This window comes from Heterocephalus glaber, unplaced genomic scaffold (genome assembly GCF_053883595.1).
Source record: "Heterocephalus glaber isolate CG9 unplaced genomic scaffold, H.glaber_assembly_v1.0 deba00001543, whole genome shotgun sequence".
Taxonomy (NCBI): Eukaryota; Metazoa; Chordata; class Mammalia; order Rodentia; family Bathyergidae; genus Heterocephalus; species Heterocephalus glaber.
The window spans coordinates 7,953,226-7,976,536 of record NW_028258336.1 but is presented as its reverse complement, the minus strand read 5'-3'; the positions used below and the strand labels follow the sequence as shown (position 1 = coordinate 7,976,536).

The 23,311-nt window shown below is 39.2% G+C and overlaps 1 long non-coding RNA gene across 4 annotated transcripts in view; it reads left to right on the top strand.

Annotated features, from left to right (window-relative positions):
• The window catches only part of LOC101722970 (uncharacterized), a 256,669-nt gene that overhangs the window by 63,508 nt on the left and 169,850 nt on the right, over window positions 1-23,311 (top strand). The window contains exon 6 of one of the 4 annotated variants that reach the window (XR_015442362.1): window positions 1,154-1,244. The exons of the other annotated variants lie outside the window; for them this stretch is intronic. This is a non-coding gene — a long non-coding RNA (uncharacterized LOC101722970). The remainder of the gene's footprint in view (window positions 1-1,153; window positions 1,245-23,311) is intronic. 4 annotated transcript variants of the gene reach the window in all.

Here is a 23,311-nt window from a genome sequence, read left to right as displayed (position 1 = left end):
CCTACAGCTGTTTTGGAAAGACTAGACATGCAGACTGGAGTTGGAGCCTCCAGAAGCAACTCCAGCCTCCAGAATGTCTCTGCTATGGCAGAGAACACTGTGTCTCCTGTGCCCTACAGAGCCCACCTCCTCTGTGCTGTGATCTGGGCCAGCAAGGTAAAGACCTTCTGCTCTGCCTCCAGCCTCAGCTATCTGGGGTGTAAAGTGAGGTCTTGGGCAAATGAATGTAATTGGTGGAACCCTAGCTGCAAAGAAGGAATTGAAACATTGTTTTCACTTTCCAGTGTCTGCCCCGCACAGAGTGGCCCCCCAGGGATGTTTGGAATGAAGGTGGAGCAAGCTAGTCTTCAGCTCCCTCCATGTCTACCCTGCCAAATCCCTGCACTTGACCTTCTGGACCCTAGTGGTATAAGGACCTCCTCTGATTGACAGCCAGGTTCTGGTCTGTGCTGGCTTCTGTGTAAAGCAGCTGTCTCATAGCCAAGAGTTTCCGGGGCAGCCACATTTGTGCCCCCAGGAGCACCCTTCCCTAGACTCTTCACCATAGGATCTTCTGGCTGGTGCACTGTGCATCTCCAAAGTTCCTCTACCTTCTCTTTAAACTTCTCTTAGGTCAGAGTTGCTCCCAAGCATCTAGCCCTCTGTAATGCCAACACTGAGCTCCACCCCCACTCAAATACATGTCTTTTAAACATCATTTTAATTTTTTTTATAATAACTTTGTTTTTTCAGGAATTCTTCTCAATTGAATTGGCAGATTAAATACAACTTTTGTCCCTAAGGAGTTTTCACTATCATTCTCACACAACATTAAAAATACTCAAGTCAGCATTTACAGTTGGGCTGCTAATTTTCAACCCACCCATCCCCTCTGGGCATAGTGGGTATTTGAGGGTGATGCTGGGACTGAAGGTAGATTCCAAGAAGGTGACGCTTTAGAGAGGAGCAGGATGCAACTTTGGTATGCAAGTGCCAGGTGAGGCCCAGGTTCCCACAGGAGGTTTGAACCCTGTGTCCATCCTGTAGCACAGTGGGCAGGGCTTACTGGGAAGCAGGGCTGCCACACTGTTGCCTGAATCCTTGATCTTAAGGTATGGAGGAAAGAGCACATGGAAAACTGGAACTGAAGAGGCTGGACTTCTTTCTGTTACAGCCTCTCGACAACTCTGGGACCACAGAACAATCAGTTGACCTCTCTATGGAAGGATGTTGTTTCAGAGAAGATGGTTCTTACTTCTAGTGTGGTAGGTCTGGGAAAAGAGGTGGCACAGAGGAAGCAGGAGGTAGGACTTGTGGCACTGGGGTATATCCTTCTGGATTGCCTGTGAGGGAAATCCCTGAGAAAACGCAGATTGGCAGCATGGCTGGCTAGTCCTTACTTCACCCTACCCTGCCCCCTGTCACCATCAGGACACTCAGAGGTGTGTCCAGGATACTGAGTCCCCACATGGAGTAGAACCAAGGTAGGGAGTGGGCCTGGAAATAGCTCAGTTTCTTTCCTGTCTACACATTCATACAGGACCATGCACTTTTCTGAAGCCTTTACCTTCTTCCCTGCAGCCTCTTCATGGCTTGAACTCCACTTTATTTCTAAGAATGGAGACAGAGCATTTGACCAATGGGATCACTGAATACAGGAAGTCTCATTTATTTCCCCAGAATCCATGCCATGTTTAGTTTTTATACACACATGCACACACATATAGGCTTATATGTGTTTATATATAAAATGTGTGTATATAGATGTGTGTGTGTGTATATATATATATATATATAATTTATTTCATCATGGGTTTCTACTTACCAGAATAACTAGACATCTTGCTGATGCCTCCAACCAACCAGAAAATCTCTCCAATGGAGAATATAGTTACGATTAGACTCTTCTCCAAAGATACAGCTAATTCCAACCAGCACATTAAGATTCTAAAGTTAAGAGTGCATTGTGAAATGTGAATCGATGTGACATTGTCAAATAAAATGACCTGTGGTCTTGGGAGGTTGGTGGTTGTAGGCAGAGGCCAAAGTGTGCATCTTAATCTTGATTTCCTTTGGGACTGTTTCCTCCATTGTGTTCCTGACTCTGATTATGTTCTTGTGCAATCAAACTAGCTCTAGTCCCCAGGGCTGGACAGTTCCTTTTTTCTTTCTTTTTCTTTTTCCGTTATCTTTACAAAGGACAAATTGGTTTTGTTTTGTTTTGGTTTTAGGTTTTGTGGATTTTTTTGATTAGCTACAACTGTTTGGTTTTTGAGCTCTAAGTACACATGTGTGCACAAAATCCCATCCAATTAGAAGGAAAAGAATTGGAGTTAAAGTCCAGAATGGTGTATAAATGATTTAATGCACAGTAGCCTCAGAAAAACAAAGTTCAGCAATCAGTCTGACCTCAAAATGGCATGGATGATTCAATAGATAAGCATAGATTTCTTCATTGATAGCCATATAGTATCAGGATGTAATCAAGCCTTTAGCCTTAAGACAATTTCAGTAAAGATTTGTATCCAACACCAAGCGTATTTTTGGCTGGGTTTTAAGTGTATGTGGGGACTGTGTAAGCTAGGTAAAAACACAGATTCTGAATTTCAATATAGGGTCTGTCTCTCCTATCTCTTTTCTTCTGTCTATACAGGATCTGGAAACTTTTCTGCTGCATACTGTCATTGCTATATTTTGGTATCATAAACCATAGCGCAGTATTTAGAGTATCCATCCATCTCCATATCTGGACTTCACTCAGACACTCCCTAAGCTCTCTTTCAATTTCTTTGCTATGTACTTCAGTGAACTGCAAACAAACAGATCATTTTCCTGATGGTGATAAGGCGGTAATAGACTTTACTTCATTGCCTAGTGCCCTTCAGATATGCTTCCTACAAAACTCCTCAGCAGAACAAATATAGTTACTGAATTTGGTTACTGGTACACAATGAAATAATAGCTAAATAACAGAGTTACATGGTTATAATATAGTTAAATCATGCAGCAAGTTGCACACAATAGCAAATGCAGTTAGGCAGAGAGAATGAAATTAAGGGTTAGAGGTAAAAGAGAGGATATATCCTTAGATGTGATTTGAAATGAAAAGCAGACACCCTCAAAAGGACATACAAAGATATCAGCAGATGATGCCTGAGGAAGAGGCTTCTCTGTCAACTATGGCAAGACTGGTAAGGACAGAGGGAAGGGCATATTCAGCTGGCTGCATGTCTTATCTTATATGCTCCATCTTTTCCTCCTCCACTGTAATCATCCTGACTTATTCCTTCTTACCACCTTCCTGGCCTTACAATTGCTAAGTAGCTAATTCTCTTCTGATTTATCACTAAAAGCATTACTGAATTTTTGTCCTTTTTTTTTTAAGGTATCGGGGATGGAACCCAGAGATTTTGCATTGAGCTACATCACCAGTACTTTTTTAACCTTTTTAAACTTTGAGACAGGGTCTTGCAAAGGCACTAACTGCTAGGCTTGAACTTGCAATCCTCATGCCTCAGCCTCCCAGAGTGCTGGGATTACAGGTGTGTGCTACCAGGTCCTGTTTCAACTGTCGTTTAACACCACCGAGTGTATAATTTTTGCAGAGCTTCTTACTGAGGTAGAGTAAGTACCACTTTGTTAGCCTGGCACTCAAGACTTGGACATACACTTTGTCATAGTCCTACTACTCAAAGTGTGTTCCAGCCCAAAGCATCACCTGGATGCTTGCAGAATCTCAGGCTCCACTTGAGACCTACTGAACAAGGATCTGCATTTTAACAAAATCTGGGTGATTCACATGCACAGAAAGTTTGAAAAGTACTGCTCTAGTCAAATTAAAGTATCCATTTTCTTATTTTTGGCTTTTGTGTGTGCTATTGCCTTCAGTTTTCTTCCACAATTGCCTATCCATTCACGGGATCCTTTTATCATCATCTCAAGTATTACCTTCTCCATGGACTCCTTTTTCAGGTATATCATGGACCAGGTAGCCCAACCTTCCAAACACCAGATCGGCCCTTTACCAATTGAACTGTCCCTCCTGAATGAGCAGCTCTATTTGATCCATTGTCCCGGTCCTTCTGGTTATACAGGACTGGTCGATGGTGAGGTTCTCAACACTAAAGCAGTCCATATGGTGGCTGGTGGCTGGCCAGTAACCCTGAGTGTAGCCACCTGCAATCTGAGCAGAAGCAATTCTCTCTCTCTCTCTCCATTTTACAAATTCAAATATGATGGTTAGCAACTAAAACTGAATACCAGGAGATAAACTAAAGATCTCCACAGGTCATGTGAAGAAACAGAAACTTTGAGTAAGTCAAGTCAGTACAGAGAGGAGGACAAGACAAACATCCAGCTGTGGCAGAAATACCATGAGAGAAAGACAGGGAGCGAATTATGGTATCCAAGATTTGTCCAAGTTCCTGACGACTTTCTTTTACTAGATTATAGGTTCTTATAACAACATCTTCTAATCCCCATTACCTTTGAAAAATTCTGTAGGTCTCCATTCCTTGTGACCAAGATAGTCTACTTGGGGTCTCCCAAATGGACCTGGCTCCACCACAGCCTTCTCCTACAGTCCATATTCCCCTTTCTTTTCTATTTTTCCCATTAAGTTTATTGGTACATTTTAAGTATACAATACAGTTACATTCATCATTGGAATCTTGTACCTTTTCATGATGTATCTTGGATCTTATTTTTTCCTCATTCCTCTCCCCTCCCTCCACCCCCTCCACCCTTCCCTGTTTACAAAGTACATTCCCCTTTCTTGTTGGCTGTTTCCTATCCTTACACTGTTACCTGTGATGCTATAAACACCAGTTATTAACAATTTGTGACAAGATTATGTCCTTGTTTTTGAGCATTTAGCAAGGTGCATGCTCAAAACTAATGGCAGTGTTGACTCAGTGAATTCTAGTGGAGCAAAAGCACTGTAGTGAAGAGCTCTTGGAAGGAAAGTGATAGGGTTTATCATTAATAAGGGCAACTGAGCTGCAGAGTGGCTAGCGTTTACTTGAAGTTTCTGGTGCATTGTACCAACTAACCCAAAGAACCACAAGCCAGTTTATATTTTTAATATAAGCTGTTCAGTGTCATAGCAGCAAAATTAGTAATTCCCATCTCTCAGGAACCTGATCTCAGCCTACACTATTTTATCAGTAAAATAATTTCTTATAGTGAGTTGATTGTATCAAACACATGCTTCTAGCTGGTCAGCAATCTTTCCTCTTAACCTTTAATCTGCTCCAGGCTGTTCCTGTAGATTACAGGACAAATGGTGTTCACAGAATGATGGGTCTCTACAGATTGAAGGGGGCAGCTTCATCACCGCTGCTTGAAGGGTCAGTCTGGGCCTATCATGTAGGTATGAGGGTGGGAAGGGGAGCTAATGTGCATGAAGAGAAATGGTTCTGCGTATGCATGCTTTTCTTTAGAATGGGATATTAAGTTGTATCTAAAAAGTGTCATTATGGTGGTTTAGAAGGAAGGCAGAGAGGGAACCTAATTTCACAAATACATGGGGATTTCTTTTTCCTCTCTTAATTCCCTCTTGGAAAACACCACCCTCTGAATCCAGAGATTTCATCTGCTTTTCATCTGGAAGCTTCTTCTTTAATGGCTTTGTGACTCATGGGGCCCGGGTGATGGTTGCTTTTTCTGTGTATGGAACTATAATCCTTCTCAATTATCAAAGACATAAATTACTATTATTTCCTTACCAGATCGAACATCTCGCTTAAATATGTGAAAGAAAAATTGTTGGTTGTCTGGTGAATTTTCCTCTTGGAAAAACTGCCTATTCTTAATCTACCAAGTTCAATGAAAGTTCAAAAGTTTATCAGTGCAAACTCAACATTCTAATAATTCATTTACTAGCTTCTACATCCACAATAGGAGACTCTGGGTTGAGACATTTTGTCTCCGCTCTCATGTAACAGTAATCAAACAGCACATTTCCTGGGCATATCACAAATACCTATTGATCATAATCAGAGCACAGATGGTATGAAAGAGCTTGGCTGACACATAGGCCCTGATGTCAGTCACAGGAACAAATTGATTTTGACTGCCTGGCTACATTTCTCCTACCCAAGCAGAATTCCATTCAGTGCTGCTATTTGGAGAGTTTTGAGCAGAGAGTAATTCTGAAGGAGTGTCATAGTTCAAAGTTATTGTAAAGGTAAACTTGATTATTGAGAAAATAGTGATTTTAATGTTCTTCATACTTACCTTTACCAGAAGGAGGTCAATATTTGTCTCTGACGTTGAAAGAGCTCTCATCAATTTAAAATTTATCCTGATTTATGTCTGATAATTAGGGAAAGGAAAATCCTGATTTGCATTTTTCTATGACAGTGTGAAATGCCATTAATACTTTTCTCCAACTGGGATTTGTTTTCTTGCTCATTTTAAAAATTATTAATTTTCATTGAAATTACTAATGTGCTTGCACTTACACCATCAATCTTTCCCTTATGATGTGGGTATGTATATGCATGCTTGGAGAACAATGTAGGAATAAAGGGCCAATACCTCCAAATACTATAAAAACATTAAAATCCTCTGTAAGAGACAGATGTGAAAGGATCTTCTGTGATACTATCCATTACTGTCCATTACTTTGCTGCTTCATACATCAAGGCTGCCAGGATAAGTTCAAAAGGAAATGGATCTAACATCACCAATCAAGAGGTTTGGAATATGAATGACTGGAATATCCTTATGCCAGCTCCTAGTGCCAGGCTGGCATGTCTTCCACATAGTCTTTCTTTCTTGACACTTACCCATCCTATACCTTTTCTATTGAATTGCTCTACACCTATACTCTCACAGTGAGGGCAGCAGGAGCTAGGTGACAATGCTTTTATGTTACTTCTTTGTAACATCTAAGCCTGCTCTGCAGCTATCATTGATTATACCAAGAGTAGACATTTGACTCAAGGCCAAACAGTCTTTAGAGTGCTCTAAACCAACTAGATGCCTCCTCTCCAGAATTCAAGTCAAGAAACATGATTTGTAATCAGGTACTGTCAGTGGTTGGAATGCAAGGCACATCAGACATGTGAGAAGCAAAAGCCACAACAGCCTGGGCAGCCGTTTCCAGTCATGTGCACTCTGATGAGTCAGTTTAAAAAGTGCATCTATGAAGACAAGCAAGAGTAAAAGCTAGAAAAGTGATAGGAGACATCAACTCCTGTCAAGTGCAAAGGACAGCCTGGCTCTGGGGCCTAAGATGTTAAGGTTGTCAGACTTCCAGGGACCGGCTCCCCTGTGTCTTGAAATACTCTTGTGCCTGCCCGCTGTGCTTTTAAATAAGTCCAAGTTTTTCTCAAACTGGCTTCAACGAGTTTCTGTTCTTCATAGCCACATATGCCTTGACTGGGAAACCTTCTGTTAGAGAGATTTTAAGGGGAATGGCAGTGTCCTTAGCCTACCTACTCTGATGCCAGAGAACTCTGGAAGATGCAGCACTCTCATCTAGCTGAGAGGAGTTCTACAAAAGACTATGCATGAAAAAAAAGATTTTGTTGCTTATGTGTTCAGTCTCTCAACCACATCTTCAAAGCTCTCTGAGCATACCCTCTGCTTCTTGTTCTGATAACTGCCCCTGCTCTCCCCACTGACCATTTATTTAGAATATTCTGCTTTATTCATTGCTCCCTGAGGTAGATTAAAGTTGGTGCCACAATTTTTTCTCTTTTTTCCATTGAGAGATGGAATGTAACTCCCATTTCCTTGAATGCAGCCTGGTCCTAGTGACATACTGGAATGTCAGAATGCAGTAGAAGTGATATTTGGATCTGCCAGGGTTAGGTCATTGGAAGTCTGGCAACTTCTGCTTATGTCCCTGGGAACACTTTCTTGGAACCATAAACTGCCTTGTAAAAACTCCTACTACTGCCAGGCTGCCATGCTGTGAGATGCCTGAGACATGGTGTGGCAGATAGAAAAGACAGAGGAAGAGAACAAGAGAAGAGTAGTGAGAGTGGAAGACCAGTCACAAACTCCAAGCAACAGACTTATGAATGGGGAAGCCATTGTGGAAATAGCCCCTCCAGCCCCAGATGATACCTTGTAGATCCAGGATGAACTACTACCTGATCCCTTCCAGTATTACTGAAATACAAAAAAATGTGAGCAAAATGCAGTGCTTGTTTAAAACCACTAAATTCTGAGGTAGTTTGTTTATATACTCATGAACAACTGGCAAATTCCTAGTCACAGCAGGGCTGTCCCAGCCTTCTTGCCTTTCCTTATGTCATTCTCTAGCCCAAGAACATACTCTTCCTTCATCTCTACATCCTCTGGCAGTCAGGACAAGAATCTCCTTCTGAGAGGCTTTCCCTGATTACTCTTCTCTTCTCTAGCATGCTTGGACAAAGCTACTCTTAGAACCCTTTGATTATGCATTCTGTCCACCTCTTTGAAGATTTTAGTGGCATGTCCTCATGTCCCAAGGGAAGAGCCTTTGCTCCTGTTTTGATCTCTGGGCACCTTCGCAAAGACCTGGACAGATGAGAGTCAACATACACTGAAGCCCCTAAATGCTTTTGTCTTGAAGCTAAATAGATTTCATCACTTTAAATCAAATCTATATTGGTACAAGTCAAAAGTTTGTCTTCAGTTACATATTTTCCATTAGATGTTTAGATTTTGAAGTATTTTCTGGTTTTTATTTTCAGAATATATATAGGCTTTATACTTTTAGCTGGTGGGGAAAGCTCTATGGGTGAGACAGAAAACTATGGGGACAGAAACTCTATGGGGACACAGAAAGAAATTCAATGTACCATACATAATGGGCAGAATCTAGTGATATCCTCTGCTTGTTGTTGCCCGTACCATAGATGGGAGGTCAGAGTCAAGCTCTACATTTATTGTTCAGTTCTAGGTTGGATGAGGGAGAGAGTGTCTTTTAACCATATCATCTCTAAGACCTATTATGTTTAGATTTTTCCAAGTCCATGGAAATGAACTTTCCCATGTTGCCAATTTTTTTTTAATTTCTATGTATCATTTGGTTTCCCTTCCACAAACAATATTCTCTTTGCAGTGTTCAGAAAAGTCATTAGCGTCCAACCTCCTCAATTAGGCAGAGTAAACATGAATTACTCCGGATGGCCCCACACTGCACTAGAGTCAGACAGAGTTCAAGCAAAATGTTGGCCCAGGACCTAAGGATTTGACCATTGAAGTTTACTTCCCTTCAATCAAATTCAGATCACATCTTCCTGTACGTTTAACAATAAGCAATTAAATTATTTTCTTCAATTTTCAAAAGATCACTGTTCCCTCTTCTGTATATATCCATTTCCTCTTTTATTCATGGCATGTTACTAATCTATTATTGTATATGTACCATTCCTTTGTGGAATGATCTGCTGTTAGATTTTCCCATTTTTCTTAATGTAACCCTCACAAAATCAGCAACATGAATAACAGAAGAACCAAACTGAGACACAGAGATCTTTTGTAAGGGTGCAAAAGAAAAAGAAAGGATATATTTATTTCTGCTTCTTAAAGAATTCTATTTTAAAAAATCTGTGAAGTTATCACACTTCTCCCTAGAAATTACAACTGTATAAATTCTAATTTTTCCCGGTACTCAGTCACAGAATGTAGAGAACATTCACCACGTTCTATTCATGCTTATAGGTCGTGACTAAGAGAAATAGATTTTAGAGAAGATTTGATGTGGGTGTGCTCCTGGTGGGAGGAATTTCATGTTCCAATCTCCCTGCTGAACACCTAGAATATCAAAGACTTTGTAAAGTTTGTGCTTGACTCTTGTAAAGGAGGATGTGAAGTTACTGTGGGGTCATGGTGTGGTAGATCTCTGACATGACACCTTGAAGGCACACAGATCTGAATAGAGGGAAGCAAAGCAAGCCAAAGTGAAAAGTTCAAATGCATGTGTGTTATTCTTACAAGAGGTGACTGAAGGTTATTAAGGAGTAGCTTTTATACAAGTGGCTAAGAATCCACATTTCTAACAGGAATGCTTTCTCTTTTTTTCTGAGCTTTCTCTTTCTCACTTGTTGTCAGTTATAATGTCACACAGCACACAGGGACACATATACACAGAGCTTATTTATACTCAATATCTAATCTGTTGAAAAGTATGCACTTTTCTTGATCAGAATGCTGAATTGTGACATAGTCTTTAGTTCCTTAGCAACAAACTGTCATGTTACCCTTGTGAAGTTGTGGTCAGCTGAACAGATAGGGAACGTTGAGTTGTGATGGAGAAAATCCTTATTTTAATCACAAGTGTGCATAAGAACTAGAAAGATAATATGAAAAGGCAGGCAAAGAAGCTGCATTTGAACAAGTGTTTTTGATTAAGGTTTATGTGGGCACAGAAGTCCCCTTTAAATTCCTTTTTATTGAACAATTTCCTTTTGATTCTTGAGTAACTAAAAGAAAAACCATTAACCTGTGACTTAGAGCCCCATGGTAAGATTCCTTTGCCTGGGATCTTCAGAGTCTGACCAGACAAGAGGCTGCCCAGTGTGAGCACAGTCAGTTTTATTTCCCAACTGAGCTTTTCCACTGTCTCCTGGGTGCAGATGGAGGACAGTCAGCTGCAGCAGACAGTCCTCGTGTACTTTTGCTTTGCTTGTGATTGATTTCACAGAGGCTGGTCAGCAGACACTGACAATTTGTAAAAAGTTACCTCAGGAAGTATGGCACCAGGAAAAAAGCAGAGATTGCCAAACACTGGGGACACTGAGGACTCCAGCTCATTTTTCCTTGTTCTACTTGTTAAGGATGATGCAAAATAATGTTTTTAAAAAAATTTTTGGCTTTGTGAATAAAACCAAATCATTGAGCTGGGAATGTGGCTTAGTGGTAGAGCACATGCTTAGTATGTGCAAAACCCTACATTCAACCACCAGCGCCAAAAAACAAAAAAACAAAAAATAAAAAAAAACCCAAAACAAAGCCAAATCATTGAAATGGGAAAACATCAAAAGGCAAACAGACTTCTTTTTAAAAAAAAAGACAAATGAATAAAGTCAGAAAGACAAAAGAAAGCAAAGATTAAACAACCCTGAATGGGGGCCGGGGATTTAGCTCAGTGGTTCTGCCACCTGCCTTGCAAGTGTAAAGATCCGAGTTCCATCCCCGGTTCCACAAAAAAAAAGAAAGAAAGAAAGAAAAAGAAACAACCCTGAACATTTAAAAAATGCTGTATCAGTGCAATTTACCTCAATTCCCAGTTTCCATATTTAAATGTCTGATCAATCAATTCCAATGCAGACATGGTGTTTGAAGGCCACTTTTTAATAGTTTTATCCTGGTTCAGATTATTTGCAATCCAGGGGGAAAATGTGCATTCTGTGTGAAAGCAAATAGAAAACATATCTGAACACAAATCAAAAGAATGATTACCACACTCATGCTCTGTACCCATTACTGGGTCCCCAAGGCTCTCATTCTGTTTGTCTTGACATTTTTTTCTTGAGCAGCGTTTAGTTGGACCGGGTGGGAGAACATCAACCCACAAAAACCTCAGCAGAACACGAGGGTGGTGGAAATGGATGGGCTGAACAGATTCAACATCCTTCAAGGGCTTGGCTCTGCAAGCTTCACCAAGGGGAAGCTGCTGCTGGAAAGTCCTGCTGGGATCCCGTGGAGGGCTGTGCTGTGTGTGTGTGTCCGAAAGTGCCTGACCAGCTTTGGGAGGGGCATTGCTGCTCTGACTTCAGTCTCTAGCAAGCTCCCATTCAGTGGGTAATGAAAAATGGCATTTGCACAAAGTGGAGAGAAAAAATATTGTTTCTATAACACAGGAGACAACATATCATATCCTACAAGAAGAATTATCTGTATAACTTACTGTGCATGGCAGAAAAGTTGCAGCATATCTTTAAAAGAGCTGTCTCTATCCCGAAAAAACCACTTTGTCTCCCACTCCCTGCTAACAGAATAGCCAGTGTTTATAAGCAAATCCACTCAACCCCTTAATGATGACCTGGAATAAACATCTGACACACACTAGCTTTCAAGCTCTCCTGTGTTTAGGCATGAATTGTTCATTTCTATGCCTTTTGTATCCAGCCTGAAGGAAAGACAAATGATACAAGGGATGATTTACATTATCTATGGAGGCAGAGGTTATGGCTGGGTTTATCTGATCCTCTTTTATTGTATAACAAACAGTGAGATAACCAGCCTCGTACACAATGACCATTCAATTTGAGCCACCCATCCCATTTCCATGTTGACTTTAATTTTAAAATGTATTAAAAGACAGGCTGTTGTATAGTAATACAAGTCTTTGTTGGCTCTAGTAGGTGTGTAGGAAAAAGGTGGGCTTCTTATTTGGTGTTAGGCTTCCTCTCCTCTGACCTCTCCATGGACCTGAAAAGGCGATGGCCCTGGGGTTTCTCTTTATAATTGTACCAGGAGAATTGGTCTCCATTTTGTAAGGTTAAGGTGGATGCCCAGCTCAGGTTGACTTTGAGTTTTATGCAGAGTACTGGAAACTTGGAATAAATTAACCATTAGTAAATTAACACCATGGGGTTTACATATGAGCCTGAAGAATAGGTAAGCCTGTGTCTTAGTCATTTTGTCATTGCTGAGAATCAATCTCGAACACCAACAAATTAAAGAGAAAAAGTTAATTTTGACTCAGTTTTTACAAGTTTCAGTCCATAGTCACCTGGTTCTAGGAAGAAGCAGCCTGGGAGGGGATGTGTCTGCATGTAGGAAAGCTATTCAGATAATGGCAGCCAGGAAGCAGAGAACTAAAGGAGAAGCCGGAAAGGGAGACATATCCTACCCTGTCATGACCCCAAATGACCTGCCTCTTTTGACCAGGCCCCACCTCCTAGCATCACATTCAGCTATGGCACCCCACGATTCAATCACCTGTGAGTGTTGACTTTGTAGGGGGGAGGGTAACCTAGATATAAGTCATAACAGCTTGCTTTCCTTGAGCTATCAGTATGGCCTGGAAGGAGGTTTTACTATGTGAAACCCATCATAGGCCTTCAGGAACCCTGTACAACTCTGAACATGACACCCAAGACTAAATTCACCAAGTATGCCCTTTGGAACAAACTATGCATTCTCATGTAGCAGGAATTGATCTCTGAAAAAAAAAAGAAAAGCCTTCTTAGATGGCTAGGATCTTTCCACTTCTGAACATGACAGTTTTGAAATTTGTCTTATCACTAGCTGCAGGTGATCCTTCTGGAACTTATGGAGGTAGGGTGTGGTCAAGACAGTGATAGTAGAAGATGAACTCACGGTGATGGAGCTATGATGGTGGTGGTGGAAGATGAGTGTGGTCCTATCAGGTCCCAAATCTTTCTCTGAATTTGCTCAAAGAATGTGGGGAAAAGATTTTAGTTCTGCGTTAGAAGAAAGGAACAAACTCTACTACTCATTTTTCTGATTGACCGTAGTCATAAAACCTGAAAAGAATATATGAGTACTTTAAAAAGTAAATAATAGAGCCAGGGATTTAGCTCAGTGGTTCTGGCGCCTGCTGCACAAGCACAAGGTCCCAAGTTCAATCCCCGGTACCAAAAAAAAAAAAAAAAAAGTAAATAATAGCTAGTAAATGGAGAAAAAGACCGGACTTTGATGTACTGCTAAACTGGTGGTGACTTGATCATTTTTTCTTTCTGGGAGTTCCCATCCTGAACTCAGTGCAGCCGGAAAGTCAGAAGTAGGCATCTAGGAGCAGAGAGCTCAGAAGAAGCTGGTCTAAGGAGCAGGATAAGAGGATCCTAATTCAAAAAGAGTGCAAAAATCCAGCATTTCTTTTTTTATGTTCTGTATCCCTTCCACCCCAATTCCCAAGCGGCCCTTAATGGCAGCAATGGGAACAAAGAAAGCAATGACGAGTAGAAATCAATGAAATGGAAAATAGGAAAATAAGAGAAGAAAAAAAAGGAACCTAAAAGTTGGTTCTTTACAAGTGTCATTGAAACCTCTAGCAAGGTGGAGCAAGGGAGAGACTTACGATACCAAGAAAGGAAAAAAAAGATACTGCTATAGATCCCACAGATAATTTCTTTAAATCATCAGGAAATACCATAAATAACTGTAAACACATAAATTCAACACTTTGGGAAAATTGTTTCAATTATTTGGAAAGCCCAAACTACCAAAACCCACCAAAATAGAATAAATTTAACTGGAATAGTTTCATAACTATTAAATTGAATTTGTAGCTAAAATTTTCCCAAAAAAGAAATTTCCAGGCTTCAGATTATTTCACTGATTTAGTCTCTCAAATATTTAAAGAAGAAATTAGACTAACTATATGCATTTTTTTTCAGAAAATAGAAGATAAGGGAACTCTTCTCAACTCATGAGGCCAGTGTTACTGTGATATCAATCAGATCCTATTTTGTTTCATTGATTTTTGCTCTTATTTTTATTTTCCATGTTCTTCAGATTTATTTTGCTCTTTTATTCTGGGTTTTTAAGGTAGAAGTTTAAATTGCTGATTTGAATCCTTTCATCTTTTCTAGCACTATTAAATGTGTTCTGTGATCTTTTAGTCTGACAAATTTCCCTCTAAGCACTGCTTTAACTGAATCTGCATCTTACAAAGATGAATACCAAAAAGAGATAACACAAAAAATGCAAAGATAATATAATACAAAGATTATACAAAACAGACACAAAAACTCTTGAACAAAGTATTAGCAAGTCAAATACAGTAATATATAAAAATAATTATACTATGACCAAGTGTAATTCACCATATTAAAGGACTCAAATTACATATTCATTTCATCTGCTACAGATGTGAATAGGGCCGGGGATTTAGCTCAGTGGTTCTGCCGCTCTGGTATCAAAAAAAAAAAAAAAAAAAGGAAAGAAAATGATGTGACAAAATTCAACATGTATTTATGATTAAAAATTTTCAGAAAATTAGAAATTGAAAAAGATTATCTCTAATAAATACTATCAACAACAACAACAACAAAATCTTTATAGCTTGGACGAGGGATTTAGCTCAGTGGTTCCGCCGCCTGCCTCGCAAGTGAAAGGTCCCAAGTTCGATCCCCAGTACCAAAAAACAAAGCCTTTATAGCTTAACAGTACACATAATGCTGAAAAATTATATACTTTTCTCCTCATATCTGGTACAAGATAGTCTCCACCTTCACTATTCCTCAGTATTATAGTGTGAACATGATCAGGAATAATAAGAAAAATAAATAAGGAATATAGATTAGAAGGGAAGAAATAAAACTATCTATTTACACTTGAATATTTTTCTGTGAAGAAAAGTCCAAGGAATTTACCAAGAAATCCTAGAATCAATAAGTGAGTTTAACAAGGTTTCTAAGACACTAGGCAAACACACAAAAATTATTTGTATTTTAATTTACAATTAGAAATTTTAAAAATTAAGAAGTATCATAAAAACACTGAAAAGTGACACATATTGGGCTACAAATATACCAAAAGACGTACAGGATTTGCCAAAAATGACAAAACAGTGATGAAAGAAATCAACATGTCCTAAATAAATCTTTTTCATGGACTGAAAAACTCAACCCTAAATTCACAAGAAACCACAGAAAATTCCATATATCTGAATCAATTCTGAAAATAATATACTTTATGATTTCAAAATATATTACAAAAGTACAGTAATTAAAACAATGTGGTATAGGGCTGGGAATTTAGCTCAGTGGTGCTGCTGCCTGCTTCACAAGCACAAGGTCCCAAGTTTGATTCCTGTACAAAAAAAAAAACCAATATGGTATTGGTCAAAATATAGACATATAGGCCAGTGGAACAGAATAAAGAGCACAGAAATAAACCCATGAATATGTTATTAATTGATCTTCAACAAAGGTGCCAACAACACACAATGGAAAGAGGATAATCTCTATATAAATTTTAGAATCTGCTTGTCCATACTGCAAAAATTCTTGCTGGGATTTTGACTGAAATTGTGATACATCTATAGGTTAATTTAATTGACCTCTTTGCAATACTGAGTTTTTCAATCTATAAAAAAATGTTTATTAATTCAGGTCCTGAATCTTTATTGAATTGATTTACTAGTTCTAGTGGTTTTGGGGTTTTTTGGGTGTGGAATCTTTGGGGTTATATATATATATATCTCAATCATATCATCTTCAAACAGATAATTTTACTTATTTATCTCCTGTTTGATATCTTTAACTCCTCTTTCCTACCTAAATGCTCTTGGATAGCTTTTTTTTTGGTACCAGGGATCAAACTCAGTGGCACCGCACCTGCCTCACAAGTGCAAGGTCCTGAGTTCAATCCCCAGTACTGCAAAAAAAAAGAAAAAGAAAAAAGAAAAAGAAGCTATACATGAAGGAACTGTTCCTAAAGTGCTTCCAGATGGTCTTGGACACAGATTTTACCTTTAAAGAGTTCTGGAAGGAACATTACAACATCCTTTCTTGTGCAGGGTTAATTGAGAAATCCTGGGCCAGTGTCTCTTTAAGGACACTAAAATCAGCCTGGAAGAAAATATGGCCTAAAATTATACAAGAGAGAGATTTTGAAGACTACGTAGAGGAGCCTGAGCCTTCAACTGACCCTGTGGTTTATGACATTGTCACAACAGCAGAGTTCATAGACTTGCAGGTAGACAGTGGTGATGTTGAGGAACTGGTGGAGGAATACTCAGAGTCATTGTCTGCAGAGGAACTTTAGAAATTTCTGGCTGAGTACCAGAGAATGGCAGCTGAAGAGTTTCTAAAAAGGAGAGGGAATAACAACAATTGGTGCAGCAAAGTTCTTTTTTCTGAAATAAAGGAAATCCTGAAAAAAACAGACAGAGCTACAAACATTTGTAGAGATGACCCATGCAGACAGAGAAAAAGCCAATCATTGCATTGACTTGCTTAATGACAATGTCATGTCATACGATAGAACAGTGTTAAAGAAAAGACAGAGGCTTATGACCAGGAGACGGTGAGGACCCCCCGCCCCCGGCACACCTACCAGCTGCCAGCTTAGCCACACAGGCACCTGCAACAACAGGCCCCACTCCCCTCGCCTCTAGCCTCTTGGCTGTGCAACTACTTGGTTCCACACTACAGAGGCACAGGGGGACATAAAGGCCATTGTCCTGAGCTACAGAAGTGAACAACAGAGAGAGGACCTCTCTCAGGCTCCCTGATCAAAACTGAAGCCCACTGGAAAAGTGAAGGGAATCTCTGCAATAAAGGCACACCAGATCACCGTGCTTGGTAAATTGGAGGGATCATCATCTCCCATCAGAACCTGGATTATCTTCAGGGGAAGGGCAGCTGGAATCTGCAGTAGAACCTTGCAGAGTTCAACCATGGAGGAGGACAGGGAGCTCAACTTGGGACTTGCAGCCAGAAATTTGCCCGAATCTCATGGGTCTGCTACTGGCTTGCTGAGAATCATTGACTTATATCCGCACATTGCTGTCCACATTGTCTATTGTGACAGCAGAGACATACCCTGAAGAAGGCCCTTCATTTTTATTTTTTATTATTTTCAAAATTATTATTTTTTTTTGCTCTTTTTAATTTTTTTCTTCTTCTATTCTTTCAAATTTTTATTTTTCTCTTCTTCTTAAAATTTCTTTTCTCTTTTCTTTCTCTCTTTCACTTGCTCTCTTGCTGTGCCACATTGTTCTTCAGTGTGCCTGTTCCAGCCCTAATTTGTATTTCTTCTTTATTTTTCTTTTCTTCTCTTTCCTTCTCTTGCCTGTGCCCTCTGGCCTCACTGATAACCTTCCCCTATTCTTCTACCTACCTATTCATCCCTCCACAACTCCTTCTAACTCTCCATCCCAAAGGGTAAAGTTGCTATAATGAAGAGTTTATTCACTAAAACCATATGTTGGGTTGATCCTTGATTTTGATTTAATTCACACAGCTAAAGGTGATAGATTAATAACTACCACAAATTGTCATTTTCAAAGAGGTACTTGATGCTACTGTGTTGCTGATTGTATCATTTGGGCTAAGGTGTTGTGATTGATCTAATCAGTTGTCCCTCCTGGTATAATGAAAATGAGACAGCCTCAGAGCCATTAGAGACTCAAAACCTAAAGACCTGCTATATCTGAAAGACACCTCTGAGAAGCAATCATTCCGTAAGTGTTCTAAATACATCAACAAAGATACTTACAATAAACAACTTCAAAGTATCAACCCAGGAACTAAACCAAGGACAGTACCAAAAACAAAAATGAGAAGACATTTAAGCAAGGCACAAACTCAGACTACCACCCCAGACAACCCCACAAAAGGCAAATTCTGGGGGAAACGAGGTGGAAAAGTCTAATAATCAACCACCTGGACACCCTGAACTGAAAGCACAGGAAGTAACAGAGAAGATGAATGAGGCTCTAGAAAAATTCAAAGCAGAAATAATCTCCCAGATAACTACAGAGATGGTGAGCAGGGTGAAAGACATGATTAGAGGCTCTAGAACACAAACAGATAAAAAAAAAAAATAGATGAGGGCCGGGGATTTAGCTCAGAGGTTTTGCTGCCTGCTATGCAAGCAGAAGGACCTGAGTTTGATCCCTGGTACCAAAAAAAAAAAGAAAAAAAAAGAAAAAAAAAGAAATCATACACCCTAACCAAGTTGGATTTATCCCAGGGATGCAAGGATGGTTCAACATTCATAAATCAATAAATGTAATACTCTGTATTAACAGAGTCAAGGACAAAAGCCATATGATCATCTCAATAGATGCAAAAAGGCATTTGACAAAATCCAACACCTATTCATGATAAAAACCCACATAAAATTGAAATAGAAGGTCTTTATCTCAACCTGATTAAGGCTATCTATGAAAAACCAATAGCCAACATCATACTAAATGGTCAAAAACTGAAAACTTTCACACTAAAATCAGGAACAAGACAAGGATGCCCACTATCACCACTCCTGTTTAATATAGTTCTGGAAACATTAGCCACAGCAATTAGAAAAGAGAAAGAAATAAAAGGAATAAAGATAGGAAAGGAAGAAGTTAAACTGTCATTATTTGCTGATGATATGATACTTTACATAGAAGACTCAAAAAAACTCAGCCAAAAGACTTCTAGACTTAATTAACAGCTTCAGTAGAGCAGCTGGCTATAAGGTCAACACTCAAAAAACAATAGCCTTATACACAAAGAGCAGACTCACTGAGAGAGACATTCGGGAAACAATTCCTTTTACAATAGCATCCAAAAAAATGAAATATGTAGGAATCAATCTAACAAAAGAAGGAAAAGACTTCTGCCCTGAAAATTATAGCAGTCTGAAAAAGGAGATCGAGGAGGATATAAGAAAATGGAAAGACACCCCTTGTTCCTGGGTAGGAGGATCCAATATAGTGAAAATGGCCATATGTCCAAAACTACTATATAGTTTTAATGCAATGCTGATTGAAATTCCAACAGTATACTTCACAGAACTAGAGAAAACAATCCAAAAATTCATTTGGAACCAGAAGAGACCTAGAATAGCAAAAGCAATTCTAGGCAACAGAGACATGGCTGGGAGTATCACAATCCCTAACTTGAAACTATACTACAAAGCTACTGTGATAAAAACAGCATGATACTGGCAAAGAAACAGACCTGAGGATCAGTGGAATAAATTAGAAGATGCAGAAACAACTCCAGACATACTCAGCCACCTCATCTTTGACAAAGGAGCCAACCAACCTCACTGGGGGGAAAGATAGCCTATTTAATAAATGGTGTTGGAAAAACTGGATTTCAGCCTGCCAAAGATTAAACTAAACCCATACCTATCACCATGCACTAAACTAAGATCGAAGTGGGTTAAAGATCTAAATATTAAGACAGAAACACTAAAGTTGCTGAAAGATAAATTAAGTAGAACTCTTGAAGACATTGGCATAGGAAAAGACTTTATGAACAAAAGCTCAGTAGCACGGGAACTAGCACAAAGAATCAACAACTGGGATCTCATCCTATTAAAAAGCTTCTTCACTGCAAGAGAAACTACCAACAGAACTAAGAAACGACCTATAATGTGGGAAAAAAAATTTGGGTGCTGTACCTTAGACAAAGGACTGCTATCTAGAATATATAAAGAACTAAAAAAATCAGACCCCCCCAAATTCAAAGACCCAATTCAAAAATGGGCATCTGAAATGAGCAGACATTTCTCAGACAAAGAAGTAAAAGCAGCAAATAAACATCAAAAAATGTTCAGGCCGGGGATTTAGCTCAGTGCTTACAGTGCCTGCCTTGCAAGCACAGGGTCCCAAGTTCGATCCCCAGTGCCCCTCCCCCAAAAAGTTCAACATCACTGGTCATTGGAGAGATGCAGATGAAAACAACGCTGAGATTCCACCTCACCCCAGAAAGAATGGCTGCTATCAAGAAATCAACCAATAGCAAATGCTGGGGGGGATGTGGGGAGAAAGGAACCCTTCTTCATTGTTGGTGGGAGTGCAGACTGGTGCAACCACTGTGCAAATCAGTATGGAGATACCTCAAAGAACTAGAGCTAGAGGTCCCATTTGACTGAGCTATTCCCCTGCTGAGTATCTTCCCAAAAGAATTAAAAGAATCATGCCACAGAGATATATGTGCACAGATGTTTGTAGTGGCACAGTTTGTAATAGCTAAAGCTTGGAAACAGCCCAAGTGCCCATCTACTGGAAACTGGTTAAAGAAGATGTGGTTTTTTGTTAAAATGGAGTACTACTCAGACAAACTAGAGACATTTATAGCTAAATGGATGCATATTGAGCCATACTCTTAAGTGAAATAAATAGGGCACACATGTGTAAATACTGAATAGTTTCTCTAGTGTTAGAAACTGAAAGTGTAAATAAGGATTAAAATGAGTAAAACAAATAATTGATAGTTTGAAATATTAAAAGGTCCAAAGGGGTAGGGTTGGTAGGAGGGGAAGGGGAAAGGAAAGAAGGGAAAGAAAAAATGAGAAAAGCAAAAAAAATGGAAACAAAGTCTATGAAAATAGGGAAGGGTGGATGGGGTGAAGGGCACATAGGTAATGGGGAAAAAAATAAGAACCAAGATTCGTCATGTACAGGTAGAAGCACCCGATGATAAATGTAAAGTTATTGTATACCTAAAAAGTACCAATAAAAGAATTTAAGGAAAAAAAAAAAAAGAAAAGACAGAAACAGATAACCTTAGACCAGTTTTTAGTTCTGAAAAGCTTGAGACCTAGTGTGCCAGAAACAGGTTATGGTGGACTACAAACTCTCCCAAGGAGAGAAAAGACACCAGAGAGCCAGATTCCTAATGTTCATATGGAGGGGGACTCTCCTTCTAAACAATAACCACCTTCCATTTCATCTTCCCTTCCTGAAAGCCAAAGATGTCAACTTGAATGGTAAGTACAGTATAAAATTGTTGTTTCTGGTAAACTAGGCACATTTTATAACTTTTTGGCGAATACACTAAGAAAATTATTAGTGCTTCTGGTAAATTTTGCACAGTATACCAACTTTTTATTATGTAAAGTTTAGTTAAGGGATGCTTTGGGAGTTTTGGAATGCATTATAGGTATTTCCATGAGTTCTTATGGGAAAAATAGTCTTAACTTACAATCAATTTGAGTTACAACCAGCCCTTGTGAACTGAGTTTATAAGTCAAGGGTTCACTGTATGGCCTTTACTATATTGAAGTAAATTCCTTCCAAACCTATTTTGTTGATAGTTTTTAATCATAAAAACATATTGAATTTTGTCAAAAGTGTTTCTGCATCTATTGAGAGAGTTGTGTGGATTTTATTCCTCATTCTGTTAATAAGGTGCATCACATTAATTAATTTGCGTACATTGATCATCCTTGAAGCCTAGGGATAAGTCCTAGTTGGTGATGATTTCTGATCTTTTACGTGCAAAAGAAGGAAATTAGACCTTTATCTTATACCACACACAAAAATTACGGCACAATGAATTAAAGACTTGAAGGTAAGACCTAAAATCATACAGTTCCTGAAAGAAAATGTAAGAGAGAAACTTAATGACATTGATCCTTGGGAATGATTTCTTGGATATGATCCCCCCCAAAAAACACGAGCAACAAAAGCAAAAATAGACAATTGGAACTACACCAAATTCAAAAACTTCTGCACAACAAAGATAGCAGCCAACAAGGGTGAAAAAGCAACATAGAGAATGGGGGAAAATATTTTCAAACCATATATCTGATAAGAGATTAATATCTAAAATACATAAGGGGCCGGGGATTTAGCTCAGTGGTTCCACTGCCTGCCTTGAAAGCACAAGGTCCCGAGTTTGGTCCCCGGTACCAAAAAAATAAAAAAATAAAATATATGAGGAACTCCTACAACCCAATAATAAAACAAATGTAATAAACAAAAGCTAAATAACTTCAGTAAAAACAGGAAACAGACAGGAATAGACTTTTCTCAAAAGAAGACACACAAATGGCAAACAGGTATGTAAAAAGATACTCAACATCACTAATAATCAGGAAAATGCAAATTAAAATGAAAACGAGGCATCATCTCACACCTGTTAAGATGACTATTACCAAAAAGGCAGGAGAGAACCAGTGTTGGCAAGGATGTGGAGACACTGATATGTTTGTATACTGTTGGTAAGGTTGCAAAAATAGTACAGCTGCTATGAAAAACAAGATAGAGGTTTTTCTAAAAGTTGACAATAGAACTGACACATCACTGAGCAATCTATCTTCTGGATATTTATCCAAAAGAAAATCAGGATCTTTGAGAGATATCTACACCCCGTGTTCATTACAGCATTATCTGCAATAGCCAAGGTAGGGACACAACATAAATGTCCATCAATAGATAGATGTATAAATAAAGTGTGAGATAGAATTTCCTCTTGTTACCTTTGCTGCCTTGTGTGAGCCACGTTGTTTCTGCTCTGCAATGCCTGTTTGTCATCCCTGCCTTGGACTTGGATGATTATGGACTGAAACCTCTAGAACTGTAAGCCAAATAAACCCCTTTCCCTTTAACTTTTGGTGTCTGGTATTTTGTCTCAGCAATGAGAGAAAAGTAACTAACATAGATATTTGGTACCAGAGAAGTGGGGTGGTTGCTGTGACATTACCTGGCCATGTGGCTCGAAAGCCTTTGGAACTAGCTTGTAGGAAGGGGAAGAGTTAGGAAAGGTCCAGAGACATTGGCTACAGAGGCAGCACTGAAACACCTTAGGCTGTTTTGTATGGAAGATTCTGGTCAGAGATCAGAAGACCAGAAAGCCAGTAGAGTCCAGGCTCAGGAGGTTTCTGCTGGGAAGGACTGCATTGGCTGCTGGACTCCAGAAGATGTTTGTTATGACTTGACAGAAGGTGTGTCAGAATTTTGCTCATGTTC